Source organism: Eptatretus burgeri, chromosome 13 (assembly GCF_056783735.1).
Source record: "Eptatretus burgeri isolate ZD-2024b chromosome 13, Ebu_testis_v1, whole genome shotgun sequence".
NCBI classification, from domain to species: domain Eukaryota; kingdom Metazoa; phylum Chordata; class Myxini; order Myxiniformes; family Myxinidae; genus Eptatretus; species Eptatretus burgeri.
Genome location: NC_140973.1, coordinates 12638232 through 12661750, shown reverse-complemented (window position 1 = coordinate 12661750; position 23519 = coordinate 12638232). Strand labels below are relative to the sequence as shown.

Here is a 23519-nt window from a genome sequence, read left to right as displayed (position 1 = left end):
GGATTTGGGAGACTATGCTTTATAAATTATATAGATATTTGAATGTAAAATATCAGGGCATTTTAGCCACAATTGAAAAACGTCATTTTCAAACGTCAATGACGTCATAGCGGTCAGTCCGATCGAAGTCAAATTTGGTGTGTGACGTCCTTAAGGTAAGTCCTACAAAACGGTATGATCAAAACTGATGAGATCGAAAATTGAAAATTTACGTCATCTTGTGACGTCATTTAGACGCACTTCCAATGACGTTACATCAAATCCAATACTATACATCCGAAAGGTATCTCGTCATGGAACAATATGGCGGTGGTTGCATGTCGATAGCTGTATTATTAAGGAAGTTATACTCAAAAGAGTGTTTTTGACCTTTTCATGACCTTGACCTTGACCTTTGACCCGATCGCTCCCAACATCTAATCAAATCGTCCTTGGATACTCACGAATCATCCCACCAAATTTCATGCAATTCGGTTTATATTTTCTGAGTTATGCGAATAACAAACAAACACACATATTCACAAATAAATAAATACACAGCGACCAAAACATAACCTTTCGCAGAATGCGAAGGTAAAAATGTCGGGATGGGCCCCCTGGAAGGTTATAGGCTATGTGGCAAAGCCCGTCGATCGGGGGGGGGGGGAAGGGGGTGTGTTTCCCCCTCACCAACTCCCTTAGCATATGACTGCCATGGCCCAATAGGGAACTGATACTGTGCTCGCGTCAAGACATATGTATGGAGGATTAAATTCATTCAAAAAGAACCCGGGCAGCGCTGGGTGCATTCACGTCGTATATATATATATATATATATATATATATATATATATATATATATATATATATATATATATATATATATATATATATATATATATATATAAATATATATATATATACATATATATATATATATATATATATATATATATATATATATATATATATATATATATATATACATATATATATATATATATATATATATATATATATATATATATATATATATATATATATATATATATATATATACATATATATATACATATATATATATATATATATATATATATATATATATATATATATATATATATATATATATATATATATATATATATATATATATATATATATATATATATATATATATATATATATATATATATATATATATATATATATATATATATATATATATATATCGTAAAGGGCATCCGGCATAAAACATGTGCCAAATCACTATGCGGATCATATGGATGATCCGCTGTGGCGACCCCTAACGGGAGCAGCCGAAAGAAGAAGAAGAAGATGTATATATATATATATATATATATATATATATATATATATATATATATATATATATATATATATATATATATTTATATATATATATATATATATATGCATACATATATATGCATATATATTTATATATATATATATATATATATATATATATATATATATATATATATGCATATATATTTATATATATATATATATCCTGGTGTTGGTGTAATGGTTAAGGTAGCGGCTTGGGATCCAAAAGGTCCTGAGTTCAAGCCCCGTTGGCCACTTGATTTAATACACACCAGGAGGTTGACTCAGCCTGTTTTCCTTCCGAGGTCGGCGAAGTGAGTACCATTCTACTGGGCCCTGTGTATGCGCCGGTTAGATTAGGTGTACCATATCCCTGTGTCGTAAGAGGCGACCAGGGTTGCGTCAGGAAGGGCATCCGACGTAAAAACTACGCCAAATTACGATGCAGATCATACGGATGATCCACTCTGGCTACCCCTAACGGGAGCAGTCAGGGGAAGGAGAAGAAGAGGATATGTATATATATATATATATATATATATATATATATATATATATATATATATATATATATATATATATATATATATATATATATATATATATATATATATATATACATATCTAGATCTAGAACTGTGACCTCTGCTCACTTCCATCTCTGGCTGCAGGGGTCCTTTGCCATACATCTGGGTTTAAACTAAGCATAAAAGTCTTGAGGAGCGTTGAGTGAAGAGTGTCACACCTTCATCTCGCTTTCCCAGTCACATTCTCGTCGAATCCCAGTCAGATGGTTGCTTCGTCGTTTTCCAGTCAGAAGGTTGCTTAGTCGATTTCCAGTCATCAGGATGCTTCGTCGATTTCCAGTCATCAGGATTTCAGTTGGTCGAGGGTTGGTCAAGTTGGTACGAGAGTCTGGTTCTCGAGGGAAGAGGTCCTGCGCCCGCGGCTTGGCGAGCGGCCCTGTCACGAAGGCACGGACGGGAGACGCGGCAGCGCCCGTTGTGAGGTGGACCTACGCGTCCGGATGGGGAATGCCGGAGGGGGTTCGCCGGCCGTGAGAGAGGTCGGGGCCAGGCACGACCACGCTGACGGTCACGGGAGAGGGACTCACCAGCCATAAAAGGGAAGTCGCGACTTCTTTCTTTCTTTTCCTTCCTTTGCTTTTTGTATAAATGTGTGTATGTTGGCGCCTGTCCGACAAGTAGAACTGCGTAAGTGTTGCATGTGTCGGTCGTAGGCGGTTGTAGCTCTGCATTTTCTTTTGTTGCATGACTGTTTTAACTGTTATATGTGCATTTTTGACTGTATGGCTGTATATAGGTGCTTGTCTGTGTGTGTGTGTGTGTGTGTGTGTGTGTGTGTGTGTGTGTGTGTGTGTGTGTGTGTGTGTGTGTGTGTGTGTGTGTGTGTGTGTGTGAATAAACGTGCTTGTGTGAACTTGTTCCCCGTTTCGCTGCGTCCTTTCCTTTGTTTGACTCTCCATCCTGCTTCACGTAAGGGGTTCGTAGTGGGTGCAACATCCCGGTAATTAATCGGAACCGTCAAGGTCGACGATAACACCGCTCGGTTATCACTGTAGCACGGAACGGACCGCTTAAGCGGTTCGTGTCCGGAGTCGGCCCGTGGCGTGGTACGATCGCCCGGTCGACCATTCGCGCAGGTACTTAGGTAGATCAAATTTGGCGAGCAACCCTATCCTGCGTGGGTGGGCAATTGGCACGATCGTGGTGAGGTTAAACCCCCACCCATGACTAGCTCCCGGCATTGTTCTGAGAGGGTCACGACTGAATTGTCCGTCCGGTGGGCGACGTGCCGCGATTCGAGTTACGTGGCCGTTCGCATGCCAACGGGCGTGAATTCGCAACAATATATATATATATATATATATATATATATATATATATATACATAAATACCTATATATATATATATATATATATATATATATATATATATATACATAAATACCTATATATATATATATATGTATAGAAATACATATATATATTTTTATATATGTATAGAAATACATATATATGTATATATATATATATATATATGTGCATATATATATATATATATATATATATATATATATATATATATATATATATATATATATATATATATATATTGTTGCGGGATTCTCACCCAACTCTTGGCGCCACCCTCACCACCGCCGTCTCCGGGGTTTATAACGCCGGCTGGCTCCGCACAGGCCTCGGGTCATGCATCTTCAATCGCGATACCAACGTAATCCTGAACCTTACCAGTTGGGGAAATAGAACCCCGGTTACAGACTTGTTTTGTCAGATGCCGAGCGTTTTCTGCCAGTCTGTAACCATTTTCGTTTTATATGCCAATCAAATGGATCGTTCCTCGACGCGACCCGAATTAATCCATAGCGGCAACTTCATACAAACCAACCAGATTTATTGGGGAACATCAGGGAACATGACACAAGCAAACCATTCACGACAATGTTTTTATGAACAATCTTTAACCCGTTCTTAACTAGGGAACTACGGACTACAGGTTTTGAGGGGGTCGCTACCGAGATATGCCTTATACAACGTGCAGACAAGAGAGACAGACAGCATGCATGCAAACAAGACAGAGTACTTGGTGATGTTTCATGGACGAGAAGAAAGTGTCAAAAACACGAATGTCGCTCGTAACAAGTGGATGTCCACGGAGTCAAGCCCCCAGCTCGAAGTCGAACACGCTGCGTGGCGAAACGGCACTCGCCTTCCTTTTCCGCACCGCACGCGGTCTCCGCACGCTCTGACCCCGCGTAAGGTCGACGGCACAAGAGCGTCAGATCGACGATGGGCCTCAGCTGATTTCTCTCAAGGTCCAGCATACAAATCCAAGCCTGGCCTGTTCACCAGACAAGGCCCAAATCGAGGTGCCTGGCTCCGGCAAGCGGATCGGCAAACGTGTCGAGCCATGAGGTGAGTAAGGACCGTCAGAGGCTCCGTCGTTTCCTCTCTAGCCTTCCCGCCTCAAAGCCTGACTTCTCAACTCCGTTCTCTCAGTTTCTTTCTCGGCAGAATCACCTTTTCTTTCCCTTTCCATGCTCGCCTCTCAAAGCCGACTGCCGCTTCTCTCACGGCAGAATCACCTTCTCAATAGAGTCGATCGCCGACTCGACGTGCAGGCCACCCTCCCACTGCCCAAAAAGGCAAACTCGTCGTGCAGGCCGCCTCTCCCACTGCCCAAAAAGGCAGACTCGACGTGCAGGCAGCCACTCTTACTGCCAAAAATGTAGACTCGGCACGCTCAGATTCAGCATCTCTCCCGGCAGATCCAACACTGTCCCTCCTTCGTTCGCTCGCTTCAAAACCAGAGCACGCCTCGGAAACTGACTGTTCGCCCAAACCTGAACCCTTTTTCTTTTACGAAGCCGACAAACTCCCCTCAGTTTCACTTCCTATTTTTGGCCACACCCTCTCAGCCGACTGGGCGGGGCCTCGTCCGAGATGGGGAAGGAAGAAGAGGGAGCTCCCATCCACCACTACCGCACAAACAATAAACAGCCTCTTATACCTCCTGACACACATGTAACGTCCATTTTACCAAACAATCTAGCTAAACATGTATTTAATGGGGGATCTGAGCTAATCCTATATTTAGTAGCCTAATAAGGGCCATTTCCTTAACAATATATATATATATAGGCAGATAACAGCAATTTTTGAGAGGAATCGTGCAAATGATGATACAAGCTTCATATTTGGCACATTTGCTCTCCAGGGGAGTCTAATCAAATTTGCCTGATTGGCCATTTGAAAATCCAAATTTTGAAAAACTTAAAAAAAAAAAGCAACTTCGAAAAAGTCAAGATCACGAATCAATGTTGGATGCTAGCTGAGATTGGTGAATGTTTCAGAAACATCATTAAAGACGTTCCAAGTCTGCCATGCAGTTTTCTTCCCTTTACCGCGGAAGGCAGACACAACGTCACATCCAGTGAACGCATGGAAGTATGGGATCCCTCTAGCTTTCTCAGGCCCTATTGCAGAAACTACCTCATGGACTGGAATCCATCGTGCCTTGGCTCCTTGGCCAAAGGCAATCCACATGTTCTCAAGACCTAGTTCCTGTAAGGATGGCAGTACAGATATTGCTATGACGAGTACGTCCGTATCATTAGCCTTAATGATAATGGACTTGCTACCATCCATCGTTGCATCCCTGGCGTGTACAAATATTCGAGTGTCAGCTTCTTCATGACAACATGGAGACACAGCATCCAGTGACTTTCTTGTGTTGCTAATGGCATCTTCTCCTTTTGTGACAATGACCGTGCTTGTCGTCTGTGCCTCACACATCTTTTCCGCAAGGAAGTGAAACAGCTCAGTCTTGTTGCTGTCATCTCGAAGAAAGCTTCTCCAGTTAATTGGGGTCTTACTGGTTCCTATCACTCTTCTTCTGATTCCTTGCCCCCTTTTCGACCTTGCCTCGGACTTCAGACTTGACTTCTTGTACACATCAATCACTACGTCCACCCTCTCGTACCTGGCACCATAGGATTCCACTTTTGGGATGATGTCTTCTTTAGTATAGTCATCAAATATCTTTGAAGTGTGTGGAGGTAGGGCATTGATAAGTGATAGCCATCAATGATGACTGCATCTTCCCTTGGTTATCTGTCTGGGATGTTCACTTGCGCTTCAAGAATTTCAGCCAGCTGTGACTTAAAAATTTTTTGAAGTTTTTTTTTTTTCTTCAAATTTTTCAAAATTTGGATTTTCAAATGGCCAATCGGGCAGATTTGATCAGAAAGCCCTGCAGAACAGAAATGCCAAATTTGATGCTTGTATCATAATTTGCACAATTTTTCTACCATCTACTACACTAATATATATATATATATATATATATATATATATATATATATATATATATATATATATATATATATATATATATATATATATATATATATATACACTGGTTATTTTGGAAGAGGAATTTGTAAATATATTAAATGTCTATTCTGGGAGAGGAGCTTGAAAATATATTAAAAGGCTATTTTAGGAGATGAGTTCATAAATAAATAAAATGGCTCTTTTTGGGAGAGGAATTTGTAATTATATAAAATGGCTATTTTGGGAGACGAGCTTGTAAATACATTAAGTGGCTGTTTTTGGGAGAGGAGCTCGTAAATATATTTTACGGATTTCAGAATCCGATCCGACGAATGCATACCAACATCGAGGTCCTCAAACAGTTATTTCCCTTAACTAGTCGAAACCCCGTCACAGACAGATTCCGTTCATTCAACCACCCTCACCAGCTCAACCACACTCGAGGGACATGGACTGGACAGGGCGTGCTTGCCCCACCTACTCATCCCCCACCCCTGCCCCATTCCCCCCCGCCTCCCACCCCCGCCTGCAATTTGCTTACCCCCGCCCAAAAATTTAATTACCCCAGCCCCGCCCCCGTCTCTTCACTCCCTGCCCCCCATCTCTTGATTCCCCGCCCCACTTGCCCTCGCCCCCCTGTCCACCCCTCACACTCAACCCCGCCTAATTCACCCCAGCCCCCACCCACTCATTCCCGCCCCATTTCCCCCCCCGTCTTCCTCTTTCAATTTGCTTACCCTCGCCCAAAAATTTGCTTATCTTGCCCCCCGCTTCTTCACTCCCTGCCCCCGTCTCTTAATCCCCCACCCCCGCCTCTTCACTCCTCACCCCCGCCTCTTCACTCCTCACCCCCGCCTCTTCACTCCTCACCCCCGCCTCTTCACTCCTCGCCCCCGTCTCAACGAAAAGTGTTTATTCTGCTTCAGAGTTGAAAGTTGACTATTGCCACAATGTGCGATGCACTCTTGCAGGTACGAAGTTTCTTTCAGTCCAGGTCACAGTACCGAGAAAAACGTGACGCGACCGTTGGGAGGAGCACTAAATTGGTCCTTCAGTGTTAATATATAGATGCATGTCCAGGATGGACCTATCCTCATGTCTGGTGGGATTGTAAATGTGATGTGTTGAGAAGGGTAAAGAATAGATTCCCTTTCTTATGGATGGCCTTTTCCTTTTTACGACAGACACATTCATGCACGTGAAATAGCCGTTTGCCAAACGGATGCTCACCCACCTCTTTCACCAACGTTGACACCCGCCTTTTTCCATTTACGTTTGACACCTCGTTCAGCAGCTCTTTGGATGATAACTGGTTCTTTTTCATATCGGGCTGAACATTGAGGTGATAATTGTTGTTGACTTTTTATGAGCGCTTCTCGTTTTTGCTCGGTAATTCCGGCAAATGGCTGCTTTCTGCCGTTCATCCAGCACCACAGGCATGGCGGCGTGGGCCGTGAATGATCGCAGGTCAGGCGGGTTGTCACGGTCAACGATGTGTGAAAGGGCGGGGTAGATTTAACTGGAGTCTGCTGGAGGATCCGCCCAGCCGGGCCGCCAACAAAAGAGGATGAGAAATCCGTTTTTTTCAGTCGGTTGGTGTCAGTCAGTTGGCGAGGGTCAGTTTTCCAAGTCAGTCATCTGGGCAACAGTTTTTTTTCGTCGATTTCCAATCAGACGGTTTCTTCGTCGATTTCCTGTCAGACGGTTTCTTCGTCGATTTCCAGTCAGACAATTTATTCGTCGATTTCCAGTCATAAGGTTGCTTCGTCGATTTCCAGTCAGACGGTTTCTTCGTCGATTTCCAGTCAGATGGTTGCTGAGCTGGCGACAGTTGGTGACGGCCTTGCATCCTTACAGTTTCTCACAGCACCTCAGCTTCTCACAGCTCCTAACAGCTGTCTGTCGGTTGTGGCTCCTGGTGGCTCCTGACGGTGGGTGATGCTCGGACCGTTTATGCTGGTTCTGCTCGAGACCTGCTCTTGGCATACCTGATTCTTGGGGGTGACGTCAATTGGTGTTCAAGCCTCTTTGCAATATCATTGATTTGGAATTTATATATTTTTACCACATGGAAATAAAAAGTTATTTTTATTTATTTATTTTCTTGTTAATAAATTCCTTTGTTGACGTTCCAACCTGTCTGTGTTTGTCCTTTCCTTCCATTGATCCAGCATTGTCTGAACCTATATAGACTGGGGGGAGGGTAATTACCACACAAATTGACCTGTAATAGTTGGCACGCACCAGCGGTGAAACGCTCGGTCACCATAATTAATATCTAATCAAGATAAGATTGGTGCTTTGCCGAGGGCGCGCTCCCCATTCAGGAAACCATGTGACCTCCAGTTAAATGGCAAAATTAGAGAGTGGACACGGGAACTTGTGGTTAACTGATTGGCGTTCGTGGTTCTAAAGCAACCCACCGTACCATAAAGTTAATCGTGAGCGCTGGCCCCAGGTCCGGCTCTACCGAGGACAAACGGGGATTAAACCCCCTCATAATACACTCGGTACCCATGGCCGGAACAATATTAAATGACTATTTTGGGAGACGAGCTTGTAAGTATATTAAATGCATATTTTGGGAGAGGAAATTGTAATATATTAAATGCCTATTTTGGGAGAAGAGCTTATAAGTATATTAAATGGCTGTTTTGAGAGAGGAACTTGTAAATATATTAAACTAGAAGGGCACTCAGTAGAGCGCGTACCTCCGCCATGTAATGCCTGATCCACGAGAACATACCAGGCACAATACATTTTTGAAATGTCATGCTATACAGGACGATATCGTTTTTGGCCCTATCTGAAGAGCCAAAAACGGTGAAGAATCGCTTTGAAAATTAAATAACTCTCGTATTATGATCTGGACTCGGACCTTCACCAAATTTGAATTGATTATTCCTTGTCACACACGCAACATGTCCACCAAATTTCCTCCGAATCTGTCCAGAACTTCTTGAAATATCATGATATATATTCATGATATCATGATATAAATATCAATATCTATCCATTTTGGCCCTGTCTCTCAATGGTGAAGAATCACTTAAAAAATTATAGTAGTCGGATCTGGATTCGGATCTTCTAACCTAACCAAAATCTAACCAGTCCGTCCGTGTCACATCTCCAACCTGTCCACAAAATTTCATCCGGATCCGTCCACAACTTTTTGAGATATACTGCACACAAACAAACAGACAGAAAGGGGTGAAAACATAACCTACTTCATATCTTTGGTGGCGGAGGTAACTAGGAAGAGTACCCATCCCAAGTGATGGGAGAAGCTAGCAAAAGTATCCATCTCCAGTGTTGGGAAAAGTTTAAGTTAATCTAACAATTTAAATGATGTTTCATGGACTTTTATAAAGGTGAATTGTGTTGCACTCTTGGTTTCATGTCGAGCCGAAGTTCTGAGTTACTTACAGAGACTTGACAGAAGTAAATAGACACCATGATTTTGAAAGTTTTTATTTATTTAACATTTGAAGTTCAGTATATTTGATCCATTTTAACACATACACTAGTATTTTGTGGACTTGACATTTGCAGATTTCAATGCTTTTCCTCTTTCAGGCAAAGAACTACCGAGTTCCGAATTTTTTTCTTGGGGGATTTCTCCCCAGGCTTCATGCAAACAGGTTAGCAGTTCTGCCCGTGATGTTGGTTTCCTGGACTTTTTCCGCACAGCTCGATCCAATATGACCCAGAGGTGTTCAATGGGATTCATGTCAAGAAGACTGACTTGGCCATGGAAGTGGCTTGATCCCATTTCTGTCCTGCCATTCTTTGGTCTTTTTTTACTGTTTGGCACGGAGTTCCATCTTCCATGAACAGAGTGTTGTTTTTGACAATCTGACCAGTGGAGAAGACAGGGAGAAGTCCATCTTCAAGGATAGAAAGGTGTGTCGCAGAGTTGATGTTGCCAACACACTCTACAAGCTCTGACCGACCAGCGCTCCAGATTGCTCCCCACACAATCACAAAAAAACCACCGTGTTTGACAGTTGGCTGCAATCGGTTCGATGAGAACTCTTTACTGGGAAGTCTCCAGACCCATACGCGTCCACTGTCAGAAAATTGAGCAAATTGGGACTCATCTGAAAAAAACATGACAGTTTGCCAAAACTCCAAGGGTCGGGTGGCCATCTCGTCAGCCCACTTCTTTCTCCTTTGAATGTTGGCTGGTCTAAGAAGAGGTTTTCTCCGACCTGCTTTCCCATAGTAGCCCAGTTGATGAAGGTACCGAACGGCAGTTCTTGAGCAAACTTGGACCTCCTCTGCAACATCTGCTGCTTTGCAACGGGGAGTTTTCTCAATGGACCGCTGGACAGCTCGAAGAAAACGTTCTGAGGGCACAGGTCGACCAGAATGGGAAGCTGTGGATTCCTTGCCTCCGCTGGTGAATTGCACAATCACCCGATTGACCGTAGAAAGTGGAATGCCAAGGTTCTGAGCTATCTGACGCTGGCTGACTCCACCTTACAAATGTGGGCTGATAGTTAATTGTCATACAAGACCCAGGAACTCATTTCTGTAAAGAAATAGTCGAATATTAGTACAAACCACTGAGTAAAACTTGCTTTATACAGATGAAATGAAGAAATTTAAGGTGTCTATTTACTTCTGTCATGTCTCTGTATACCATCCATTGCAAGATGGTGGTGCAATATCGGGGCAGCGGAGGTTGGATTTGTCTCCAAGTGCAAAATATCTTCTTCTTCTTCTTCCTCTTTCGGCTTGCTCCCGCTAGGGGTCGCCACAGCGGACCAACCGTCTCCATTTCGCTCTATCCTCCACATCTTCCATTGACACTCCAACCACCCGCATGTCCGCCCTCACCGCATCCATGAACCTCTTCTTTGGCCTTCCTCTTCTCCTCCTGCCCGGCGGCTCCATCTTCAACATCCTTCTCCCGATATACTCCGTTTCCCTCCTGTGCACATGTCCAAACCATCTCAATCTCGCCTCTCTCACTTTGTCTCCAAACCGTCCTACCTGCGCTGTCCCTCTAATACACTCATTTCTTATCCTATCCATCCTCGTCACTCCCAACGAGAATCGCAGCATCTTTAACTCTGCCACCTCCAGCTCTGCTTCCTGTCTTTTTGTTAGCACCACCGCCTCCAAACCATACAACATAGCTGGTCTCACTACCGTCTTGTATACTTTCCCCTTCACTCTTGCAGCTACCCTTCTGTCACAAATCACTCCTGCAACTCTTCTCCACCCACTCCATCCTGCCTGCACTCTTTTTCTCTTCTCTCCCACACTCTTCGTTACTTTGGACAGTTGATCCCAAGTATTTAAACCAATCCACCTTCCCCACCTCAACTCCTTGCAACTGCACCATACCACCACCCTCCCTCTCATTTACGCACATGTACTCCGTCTTACTCCTACTGACTAACATTCCCCTTCTCTCCAGTGCGTACCTCCACCTCTCAAGGCTCGATTCAGCCTGCTCCCTACTCTCCCTACAGATCATGATGTCATCCGCGAACATCATGGTCCATGGAGACTCCAGTCTGATCTCGTCCGTCAACCTGTCCATCACCATTGCAAACAGGAAAGGGCTCAGAGTCGATCCTTGGTGCAATCCCACTTTTACCTTAAACCGGTCCGTCATTCCTACCGCACACCTCACCGCTGTCACACTGTCCTCATACATATCCTGCACGATCCTCACATACTTCTCCACCACTCCCGACTTCCTCATACAATGCCACAACTCCTCTCTTGGCACCCTATCATAAGCTTTCTCTAAATCCACAAACACACAATGTAACTCTTTCTGGCCTTCCCTATACTTCTCCATCAACATTCTCAAAGCAAACATCGCATCAGTGGTGCTCTTTCCTGGCATAAACCCATATTGCTGCTCACAGATCGTCACCTCTCCTCTCAACCGAGCTTCCACTACTCTTTCCCACAACTTCATGGTGTGGCTTAACAACTTTATCCCTCTGTAATTTCCACAGCTCTGCACATCACCCTTATTCTTGAAAATCGGAATCAGTACACTTAATCTCCACTCCTCCGGCATCCTCTCACTTTCCAAGACTTTATTAAACAATCTGGTTAACAACCCCAGTGCCATCTCTCCTAAGCACTTCCATGCCTCCACTGGTATACCATCTGGGCCAACCGCCTTTCCACTTTTCATCTTCTTCATAGCAGTCCTCACTTCATCCTTACTGATCCACCCCACTTCCAGATTCACTATCTCCACCTCTTCCAACCTTCTCTCTCTCTCATTTTCTTCATTCATCAGCTCCTCAAAGTACTCCATCCACCTTCTCAACACACTCTCCTCGCTCGTCAGCACATTCCCATTTGCGTCCTTTATCACCCGAACCTGCAGCACATCCTTCCCAGCTCGGTCCCTCTGTCTTGCCAATCGGTATAAATCCTTTTCCCCTTCTTTTGTATCCAACTTCTCATACAGCTCGTCATATGCCTTTTCCTTGGCCTTTGCCACCTCTCTTTTTGCTATTCGACGCCACTCCTTGTACTCCTGCCGACTTTCTTCATCTCTCTGACTATCCCACTTCTTTTTAGCCAACCCCTTCTTCCTTATACTTTCCTGTACTTCCTCATTCCACCACCAAGTCTCCTTATCTTCCTTCCTCTGTCCAGATGTCACACCAAGTACCTTCCTAGCTATCTCCCTCACAACTTCTGCTGTCGTTGCCCAATCATCCCACCCATCTTTACCACCATCCAGCGCCTGTCTCACCTCCTCCCTAAATTTCACGCAACAGTCTTCCTCCTTCAGCTTCCACCATCTGGTCCTTGGTTCAGCCCTCACTCTCTTCCTCAACCTCACCTCGAAAGTCATCCTACAGACCACCAATCGATGCTGTCGAGCTACACTCTCCCCTGCCACAACCTTACAGTCACTAATCTCTTTCAGGTTGCATCTCCTAATTAAGATGTAATCCACCTGTGTGCACTTTCCTCCACTCTTGTATGTCACCCTGTGTTCCTCCTTCTTCTTGAAATACGTGTTTACCACTGCCATTTCCATTCTTTTTGCAAACTCTACCACCATTTGCCCTTGCACATTTCTCTTGTTGAGACCGTACCTCCCCATCACCTCCTCATCCTCTTTATTCCCTTCCCCAACATGTCCATTGAAATCTGCTCCAATCACCACTCTTTCATCCTTGGATACACTCTCCACCACTTCATCTAACTCACTCCAGAAATCTTCTTTATATTCCATCTCACATCCCATATGTGGGGCATATGCACTGATGACATTCATCATCACCCCTTCAATTTCCAACTTCACACTCATCACTCGGTCAGACACCCTCCTCACCTCCAATACCCTCTTGACATGATCTTCCTTCAGGATTACCCCGACACCATTTCTCCTCCCATCCACACCATGGTAGAACAGTTTGAAACCACCTCCAATGCTCCTCGCCTTACTCCCCATCCACTTGGTCTCTTGTACACACAGTATGTCCACCTTTCTTCTCTCCATCATATCAGCCAACTCTCGCCCTTTGCCAATCATCGTCCCAACATTCAGAGTTCCAATTCTCACCTCCACACTTCTACCCTTCCCCCTCTCCCACTGCCTCCGGACTCGCCTTCCCCGTCTCCTTCTCCTCCTTCGCCCAGCAGTAGCACAATTTCCACTGGTACCCTGCTGACCACCGGTACCGGTGGCGGTCGTTGGTAACCCGGGCCTCGACCGATCCGGTATGGAAATTCGTTTTGTTGTCCGCATAATGATTTGGCATAGGTTTTTACGCCGGATGCCCTTCCTGACGCAACCCTGGTCGCCTCTTACGACACACAGGGATATGGTACACCTATTCTAACCGGGGCATACACCGGGCCCAGTACAACTGGTGCTCATTTCGCCGACCTCGGAAGGATGGCAGGCTGAGTCAACCCCCTGGTGTTTTCGACTTGGTTTATATATATTCATATATATATTCATATATATATATATATATATATATATATATATATATATATATATATATATATATATATATATATATACACATTATATAAATACATATATATATATATATATATATATATATATATATATATATATATATATATATATACATACATATATTAATTCAGTGTCCCAACGGGGCTTGAACTCAGGACCTCTTGGGTCCCAAGCCACTGCCCTTACCACTGCGCCAACACCAGGCTCCAAGTGCAAAATATCTTGGTTGAGAAATAAAATTTGGAATCAACATTACTCATGCTTGTTCTGTTACTTCAAAAGTGAATGTTGAGTTTTAAAATGCAGCGTAAGAAGCGGCCGCCGTAAACGGGAGACAGATGAACACATGGACAGACACCACAGTTCACAATATATAATGGATGACTTCCCTTCCACGGAACTTCAACACAGAAAGAGACCATTTGGCCCAAGAAGCTTGTACAATGGTTGCCACCCTATGACTTTTTTGGATGCAGTGTCAAGGCTCGTGGAAAATCTGGAATCACAAAACAGATCAGAACACAACAGGACAAAAGGAATAGTGGCGAGGGTGGGGGGGGGGGTCACCAACAGTAAAGTTGAAGGACAAAATAGAGGGAGAATTGGACAAACAGTGGGGTTCGGGAGGAATGGGGTGAACAGGATGGATAATTCTTCTCCCCCCCCTCCCCCAACCTCCCTATCCCCTTCCTCTCCCTCCCCTCTTTCCCCTTCTATTTCTAACTCTCCTTCCTTCTCCCTCTCTCTTTCTCCCCCACTTCTCTTCTCTCACCCAATCCCTTCCTCCTGCTCTCCCTCCCCTGTCTCCCCTGTATCTCCATCCATTGGGACCATACTCTGTGCAGAGCATTGGTGCTGCCTAAGCACTCTCCTTGGCGATTGGGTACAAACCTGGACGGGTCACCACTCCGAGACAGGATACCAGCAAGCTGGCACTTATTTTGCTGACCTCGGAAGGATGACAGGCAAAGTCAACCCCACCTCATATTAATTCAACAGCCGAGTGGGATTTGAACTCAGGATCCTAGTATCCCAACCCTAACCATTAAGCCAACACCAGGCATCTGTATCTCCCCCTCTCCCGCAATCACTTTCCCCTGTCCTCCCCCTCCCAACCCCCCATTCAAACTGGCTGGTTTGTCATTGCCTTTCCAACAGTCGTTCTGGCAGGAATTCATAATTTGGCCAGGGTGCCGGTGATAACTCGCCCACTCTTCGTGAAGGACACCATTGGGATTTTAACGTCCATTGCCTAATTTTGGAAGACAGGATTCCCAGTTTAATGCATAGGAATGACAGACACACACTGATGTTTCATCCTACCTGTGAAACACCAGGATGATATTTTATAGCTGGGTCGAGACATAGAGCGAGCATGCGTACCTCTCAGCTTTCCTGCCGTGATGTGGCAATTATCTACTTCATAACAACTGAAAACATTTTTTACTCATTGTGATCAAATTTTGCCTTCCTACCTCCGGTGTAGAACCGCGATTTTGACATTGATTGAGGCTTGAAGAACGCGTGCCAAGTGGCTTCACCAAGCAATTCCACAAGACGGTTGAAGAAACTTTTTAAAATGAAATGTTTAATTTTTATTTGTATTTATCTATGCTGAAGTGACGGGTCGTATAATGGAAAAACGCACAAAAAGGGGAAATGTGGAAAATAAAATTTCACATTTTCAGTGAGCCAGGCACCGCCTGTTGTACCACAGAACAACACGTGGACAATGCACGGGAGTGGCCCCTGAACTTTGTTCAAGTCGATCTACATAGTATTCAGTGACAGTGCGAATATTGTAGAGCACTCGCCAAGTGGTTTAAGCACTCCAACGAAACGGTTGTTAAGAAACGACTCACTTGCTACACGATTAGCAATCACCGAACTGTCATATTAAACATACACCTCCCGTAGATGCCCAAAATGTCAAATATGTCCGAATTGGACAAATGAACATTTTTTTTAGGACACAGAACTCCTTGTAAGTTCCTTTCTGGAGCTTAAATTTTGTAATTCAGCTTAGTTTAGGGGATTCTCAAGGTTATCGCATGTGCGGAAATGAAATAAAGTCACGATCGCTGGCATCTCCAGACATTTATAGTGAACACAGTGAGCTTCATACTTAACGCGTGCACATGAGAGAATAGGAAACAACAACAACAACAACAACAACACAATACCCCTGACAATTTGGAATCCGTGTCGTTGGCTATGACCCTTTTGCTTCCGTTTTTTTTTTTTTGCTTCTGGTTATTTTTTGTTTCCGGTTTTTGTCATGGGGAATGATGCATGCCGGGAGATAAAGGCATCGTCGGAGACATGAAAGACCCAAATAATATCAGACATGGTGTATATTTCCTCCACTGATTTTAATAAAGATATCTCCCACATCATCAAAAAGTACTTTTTAATCATGATTTACATTATTTGATCGCTGATCCCGAATCCAGGCCGAAGTAACCGGAAATTGCATATACAGTTTTTAACAAGTTATAGGAAAACTCAGAAGCGAATGTAAGAAGAATACTAGTTCGCTTGAAGTATTTATTTTTTTAGATGAGATCCTGTTCTAGGTGGTGTAATTGTCGTTGTGAAGGTAATGTTGAGGTATTTTTATTTTCAGATGAGATCCTGTTCTCGGCGGTGTAGTTGTCGTTGTGAAGGTAATGTTGAGGTATTTTTTTTTTTAGAATGAGATCCTGTTCTTGGCAGTGGAGTTGTCATTGTGAAGGTATTGTTGAGGATTTTTTTTTCAGATGAGATCCTGTTCTAGGTGGTGTAGTTGTCGTTGTGAAGGTAATGTTGAGGTAATTTTTTTTTTTAGAATGAGATCCTGTTCTTGGCAGTGGAGTTGTCATTGTGAAGGTATTGTTGAGGATTTTTTTTTTTCAGATGAGATCCTGTTCTAGGCAGTGTAGTTGTTGTTGTGAAGGTAATGTTGAGGTAATAGGTGAAGTCAGAAGCGAATATAAGAAGAATTCTACGTTCGCTTCTCGGCTTTGCCTATTCCATATTAAGCATTGCAATGTATCCAGTGATTCATAGCTATAATTAACAGGCATTCGATAATAATGAGTGAGGAAAGTGAAGAAAAAAACTTTATCGTTAACAAATCATTGCAGCCTATTCCAAGTCGAGGCATGGTTGAGCAGGCCAACAACCCCTCACGGAGTGAGGTGGTCAAGGAGCGCCTGATTTTGGGATTTAATTAAATAAGGCCATTAATTGTCTTCAAAAGGGGTGTTTAAATTCGCCAAACACCCAATTTTCACTCGTGCACTTCCGTGGAGTTTCCCTCAGTATGCATGCAAAGTTTCAGGTTGATAGGTTTCATGGTTTTAGAGTTATGGAGGAGACACACACACATTGCCATTGATTAGTATAGACTAGAACAGCACTCAATAGAGTGCGTACCTCGCCCAGGCTGAACAGTTTACGTATCCCACTGAATAGGCCAGACTACATCCGGAGCTGAACCACAATATAATCAGCTTGTTGTTGTCACCTACCCAAATCATCTACCAAGTTTTGTCATGACCCGTACAAATCTTTTTGAAATATAATTCTATATGTAGTTTTTGGCCCCATCTCTTAACAGTGAAGAATCACTTACAAAAGAAAAATTATCATATCCACATTCAGATCTTCACCAAAATCTAATCAACTCTTCCTTGTCGCACACCCAACATGTCCACCAGGTCTCGTCCGAATCCGTCCACAACTTTTTGATATATCGTGCTAAATATCATTTTTTGGCCACATCTCTCATTGGTAAAGAATCCATTTTTAAAATTCTCAGATCCGCTTCTATATCTTCACCAAAATGGAATCAATTCGTCTTTGTCACTAACCCAACCTATCCGCTAAATTTGAGATATCCTCCTCACAAACACAAACAGACAAACAGAGACAGGATTGAAAACATAACCTCCATCCACCTTCGGTGGCGGAGGTTAAGAAATATGTGCAAACATGTTGTCGACGGATCATCCCGACATTCAAGTTCAACAAATTTATGTTCTCAACAACTTTACAGATCGATAGATGTCAAGGGTTAATGGGTTAAAATACCATCCCTGGTCGGTATCCTGCAATCCTACTAATGTGAGACATAATCGTGCAGTCTTACTCAGGGTAAATCCAAACCCCACTGTGCACAACCTTTCAGTATCAATATTATTGTGAGTAGTAAGTTCTGTATTCCAAAGAGGAAACACCTCCACCACTGAAATAACCATATGCTTCGTAAATACTGAGAAACTGCTCATGGTTTTCAAGAACTTGACTCAATGTGGAAAAACAAGGTCTTGTCCAGACTCTCTCATTTATCACTGACAAACCGAGAATGACAATTATAATTGACAGTTATGAAGGGGATTGGGAGGGGGGGGGGATATAACACGGTCAGTATTTATGAATGACAGTTATAACCGAGGAAGTTTGATGGAGTTAAATTCCTGGCAGTCACTTCCATGCGTTCTGAGCAGAGAACCTGTAGGAGTGGAGTGGAGAACCTGCCCAAACACCCAAGACTTGCTGTGGAGGGAATTGAATCGCTCAAATGTGTATCACAGTTCTCGATGGACGATTTCACTTTTTCTCTTATTTTCTTTTTGTGTTCAGAGTCCAGGCTCGTGGAAGAGCTGGAACACAAACCGGATCAGGATGCAACGTAACAAAAGCAGCATTAGAAAGAGAGGGGGAAATGGCAACAGCAGCACAGAGGCTGAAGTTAGACAACAAGGGACGCAGGTAATGATGAGGGGTAGGGAAGAATATGTGGGCAAGATGGATACAGAAGCAAAATTTGGGGAGGCGGGGGTTAAGAGGGGAAGAAGAGATCATGTTTTGCACTGGGCATGACCTGCGATGGTGAGTGAACAGCTGTCTTGAAGACCTGGATGGAAGAATGAGATTGAAGAAAATGTTATAACCGAGGAAGTTTGATGGAGTTAAATTCCTGGCAGTCACTTCCATGCGTTCTGAGCAGAGAACCTGTAGGAGTGGAGTGGAGAACCTGCCCAAACACCCAAGACTTGCTGCGGAGGGAATTGAATCGCTCAAATGTGTATCACAGTTCTCGATGGACGATTTCACTTTTTCTCTTATTTTCTTTTTGTGTTCAGAATCCAGGCTCGTGGAAGAGCTGGAACACAAACCGAATCAGGATGCAACGTAACAAAAGCAGCATTAGAAAGAGAGGGGGAAATGGCAACAGCAGCACGGAGGCTGAAGTTAGACAACAAGGGACGCAGGTAATGATGAGGGGTAGGGAAGAACGCAATATGTGGGCAAGATGGATACAGAAGCAAAATTTGGGGAGGCGGGGGTTAAGAGGGGAAGAAAAGATCATGTTTTGCATTGGGCATGACCTGCGATGGTGAGTGAACAGCTGTCTTGAAGACCTGGATGGAAGAATGGGATTGAAGAAAATGTGGAAGTTCGATCCACAGGTTCGTGGGGCGGATATGTAACATTTTTTGGTAGAGTTGTGCACTTCTGGTAAGAAGCACGAAACTTTGCCCTGGGGGGGGGGAGGGTTGGGTATGCTGATTTCAAAAATTGCAGGAATCACGATGTCACTCCAGCGGTTCTCTCCAAAAATTAAGAAATTCAAAATGGTCGCCACAAAACATTTTTTTGCCCATAAAACGGCTCTAAGTAGCCCAATTGCCTTGATCTTGATGTCTATACTTATGTGTTTAAGGTCAAGGAATCCAATAAAACACATGAGAAGACTCCTAACCTACATCTTCATGCTGAAAATTTTAATATATTGCTGTTATAACACTAATTTTCATAGAAACGTATCATAGTCATGTCATATACCAATGTCCCACTAATATCACTCCCAGGCAATGCCATTCCAACTGTAACTGATGATCAAGCGAGTTCGATACCTGCTGCCGTGAATGAAGATCAAACGCAAATGCCTTGGTTTGAAAACGTGAGGACAGCTTTGGCTGATGCAAGCCAAACTTATCTAGTGAACATGAACATATCATGGTCAGCCTATTTTGCCAGCTTACAGTTGTCTGTACCCAAGCCTCCTGCAATCATCGCTCTCTTGCCATTGTTTCGAGATGGTGCACACTCAGCCGCTATGGTAAAGCATGGAATGAATATCATCAAACAAATCACAGTTCGTTGCAATCCAGAACAGATACCTGTGCTCATAGTTGATCAACCATTATATGCACTCGCAAAAAGAATTCAGTGGAAATGGCCGGAGGTATATGGAGAAAAACAATATTTCATACTGATTGGGGGGGGGGGTCTCCACATAGAAATGGCCATGTTGAAAGTCATGGGTGATTGGCTTGATGGAAGTGGTTGGACCTAATTTATTACTTCAGCCGATGCTACATCAGTGGGGCGTGTCAACGGTCTACAGAAAGGTTCACACACATCCAGAGTTCAATGGGCCCATCAGATAACAGCAGCTGCTCTGTCCGTTCTGCTACACAGGTCATATGATGAGTACCAAAAGATCACACCAGAGGATGAACAGTGACAATTTGATGAATGGTGCAATGAGATGGTGTCTGAGCATCCTCAGTTTGATTACTGGTTCAAAGTTTGGCAGTTAGAAATCCTATTCCTACAGTTCCTTAGATCGCAACGTCAACAAAGTTTTCTTCCATATGTAAAATCACTTGGGAGGATTATTCCATGGATGTTCGCTCTTGACCACTACCATTATGCTCGCTGGATGACGGTTCATGTAAGAGATCTACTTGCCCTAGAAGTAAACAGCCCTACAACTCATGCAGAATTCCTCAAGGGCAACTTTGTTACGCAGAAAACTACTCACAAGTTCTCAGCACTAGCCCATGACCAAGTCCATGAACAGCTGAATGCAATGGTGAAAGGAGATGGGGGTGTCATCGGTGTCACGGAAAATGAAGCCGCCCTGACATGGTGGATGGTGGCAGGCCCAGAAACAGCTAGACTTTTGACGGAGTTTGATGAAAAACATTCCATGAAAAAGAAGGACACATCACCACCATGAACAGATACCTAGAGTGCAAAGAAGTTCCTATCTCGAGTAAAGAGTGTCACTGATGTGATGTAGAGCATCACCTGTGGACAGGTGATTCTCGTCCCGCTTACAGGGGAATTCGCGCATTGCATTCATCCAAGCCCATCCCTCGGAGCACTGCAGTTCGAGCAGAGAGTGGTAGGCTCTTGACAGAGGAGTCTGAAGTGAAGGCCCGCTGGGCCGGTTACTTTGAGCAGTTGTACCAGGCTGATCCCCCAGCTGTCGAGTTGGACATCAAGGGTGTTACAATCCCTGTTGCTGACCCTCGAATCAACTGTGGTCCACCTTCGCTTGTGGAAACACGGGCTGCGGTGAACCAGTTGAAACGGGGCAAAGCTCCAGGGATCTGTGGCATCCATGCTGAACTTCTCAAGGCTGGTGGAAATGCTGCACTCATGTCGTTGCATGCAGTTTTGTGCTCTGCCTGGAACACAGGCATCATCCCAACTGACTGGAAGAGGGGCCTTGTTGTCCCTCTCTGGAAATGGAAGGGTGATCGCCAAGACTGCAACAACTACCGAGGGGTGACGCTGCTCTCAGTGCCGGGTAAGGTCTTTGCTCGGATAATTCTCGATAGGGTTCGCCACCATCTGCTTGAGCACCAGCGTCCAGAGCAGTCAGGCTTTACACCAAAGAGGTCAACGATTGACCGTATCCTTGCACTTCGTGTCCTCACCGAACGCAGACGAGAGTTTCGGCAGGGGCTGCTTGCAGCCTATGTTGATCTCTGTAAAGCGTTCGATTCAGTGAATCGGGATGTCCTCTGGAGGATTCTTGGTCTTCGTGGGGTGCCACCAAAACTGATCGATCTGATGTCTGAACTCTACTCTGGTACTGAGAGTGCTGTGAAGTGTGGTGGTACCATCTCTGACTTATTTCCAGTTGTTACTGGAGTTCGTCAAGGATGTCTACTTGCCCCCACACTTTTCAGCACTTGTATGGACTGTATTTTAGGGAGGATGTCGGAGAGATCAAGTTGCGGTGCATCGTTTGGCAATGTCAAGATCTCGGACCTTGATTTTGCAGATGATGCAGTCATCTTTGCGGAGACTTTAGACATCCTCTTGGGGGCCCTCGAGGTGCTGAATGAGGAGTCGGAGCCGTTGGGATCACGGGTTTCTTGGGTCAAAACTAAGATCCAGGCTTTCGGTGACATCTTGGATGCTGCTGTCCTGTCTGTGTCTGTTTGTGGTGAGGATGTTGAGGTCGTGGAGAGATTCACTTACCTTGGCAGTGATATTCATGTCTCTGCTGGCTGCGAGTCAGAGGTCAATAGACGTCTGGGTCAGGCCTGGGGAGTCATGAATTCACTGGATCATGGGGTGTGGCGCTGCCGGTACCTGTGCGGGAGGACGAAAGTCCGAGTCTTCAAGTCCTTGGTACTTCCAGTCTTGCTCTATGGGTGCGAGACTTGGACTCTGACCAAGGATCTGAGACGGAGACTTAATTCCTTTGGCACCAGGTCTTTTCGGAGAATCCTTGGGTATCGCTGGTCGGATTTTGTGTCCAACGAGCGGTTGTTGAGAGAGATTTGTTACCTGCATAGTCCGTGAGCGTCAGTTGCGGCTGTATGGACATGTGGCTCGTTTTCCTGACGCTGATCCTGCTCACCAGATTCTCTCAGCGAGGGAGTCTCATGAGTGGAGGAGGTCAGTGGGCTGACCACGTGCCTCATGGCTGCAGCAGGTTGACCATCATCTCAAGGAGATGGGGATGGGCCTGGCATCTGCCTGGGGGATGGCCAGACGGAGGCCCCTGGAGTACCGGCGGAACGTGGACGCAGCGACGCGCTGTTCTGGCACAGGCTCCCATACCTGACCTGATGTGATGGAGGAAATTGGAAACCCCATTTGCTGATACAAGTTCTGACCTCTACACGCTTGACACTAAAGTGATAATGCCTGCTAGTGTGGTGAATGCAGTCCGGTCGGCAGAGGACATCGGCAAAACACAATACCAGAAATTTGTTGCAGAGCATTTGAATGCCAATATCACTGCATTCAATGACACCATTCAGAAGAACAATATACCCTTGTTAAATTCCAGTTAGGGAAAGAAACCTGTGAAATCCTCTTCTAAAATCTCCAACCTACACAATGATGTACATGTCTTCTCAAGGATGTATATATTGTTGTGGTTGACGAAATTCACAAACCACCATTCAGGTCCCTTAGGTGAGATATCTCGGTAAGTATATGTGTCGTTAGGCCCAAACCCGTTGTCTAGAGGGAATAAATGTCATTCATGCGGGCTGCGACTCTTCAGGATAGCCGTTTTTCTT

General features: G+C 44.3%; 1 pseudogene; it reads left to right on the top strand.

Moving 5' to 3' along the window:
- The first annotated feature begins 20014 nt into the window (after positions 1–20014).
- On the top strand, positions 20015–23288 carry LOC147013864 (uncharacterized; annotated as a pseudogene).
- Positions 23289–23519: the final 231 nt, after the last annotated feature.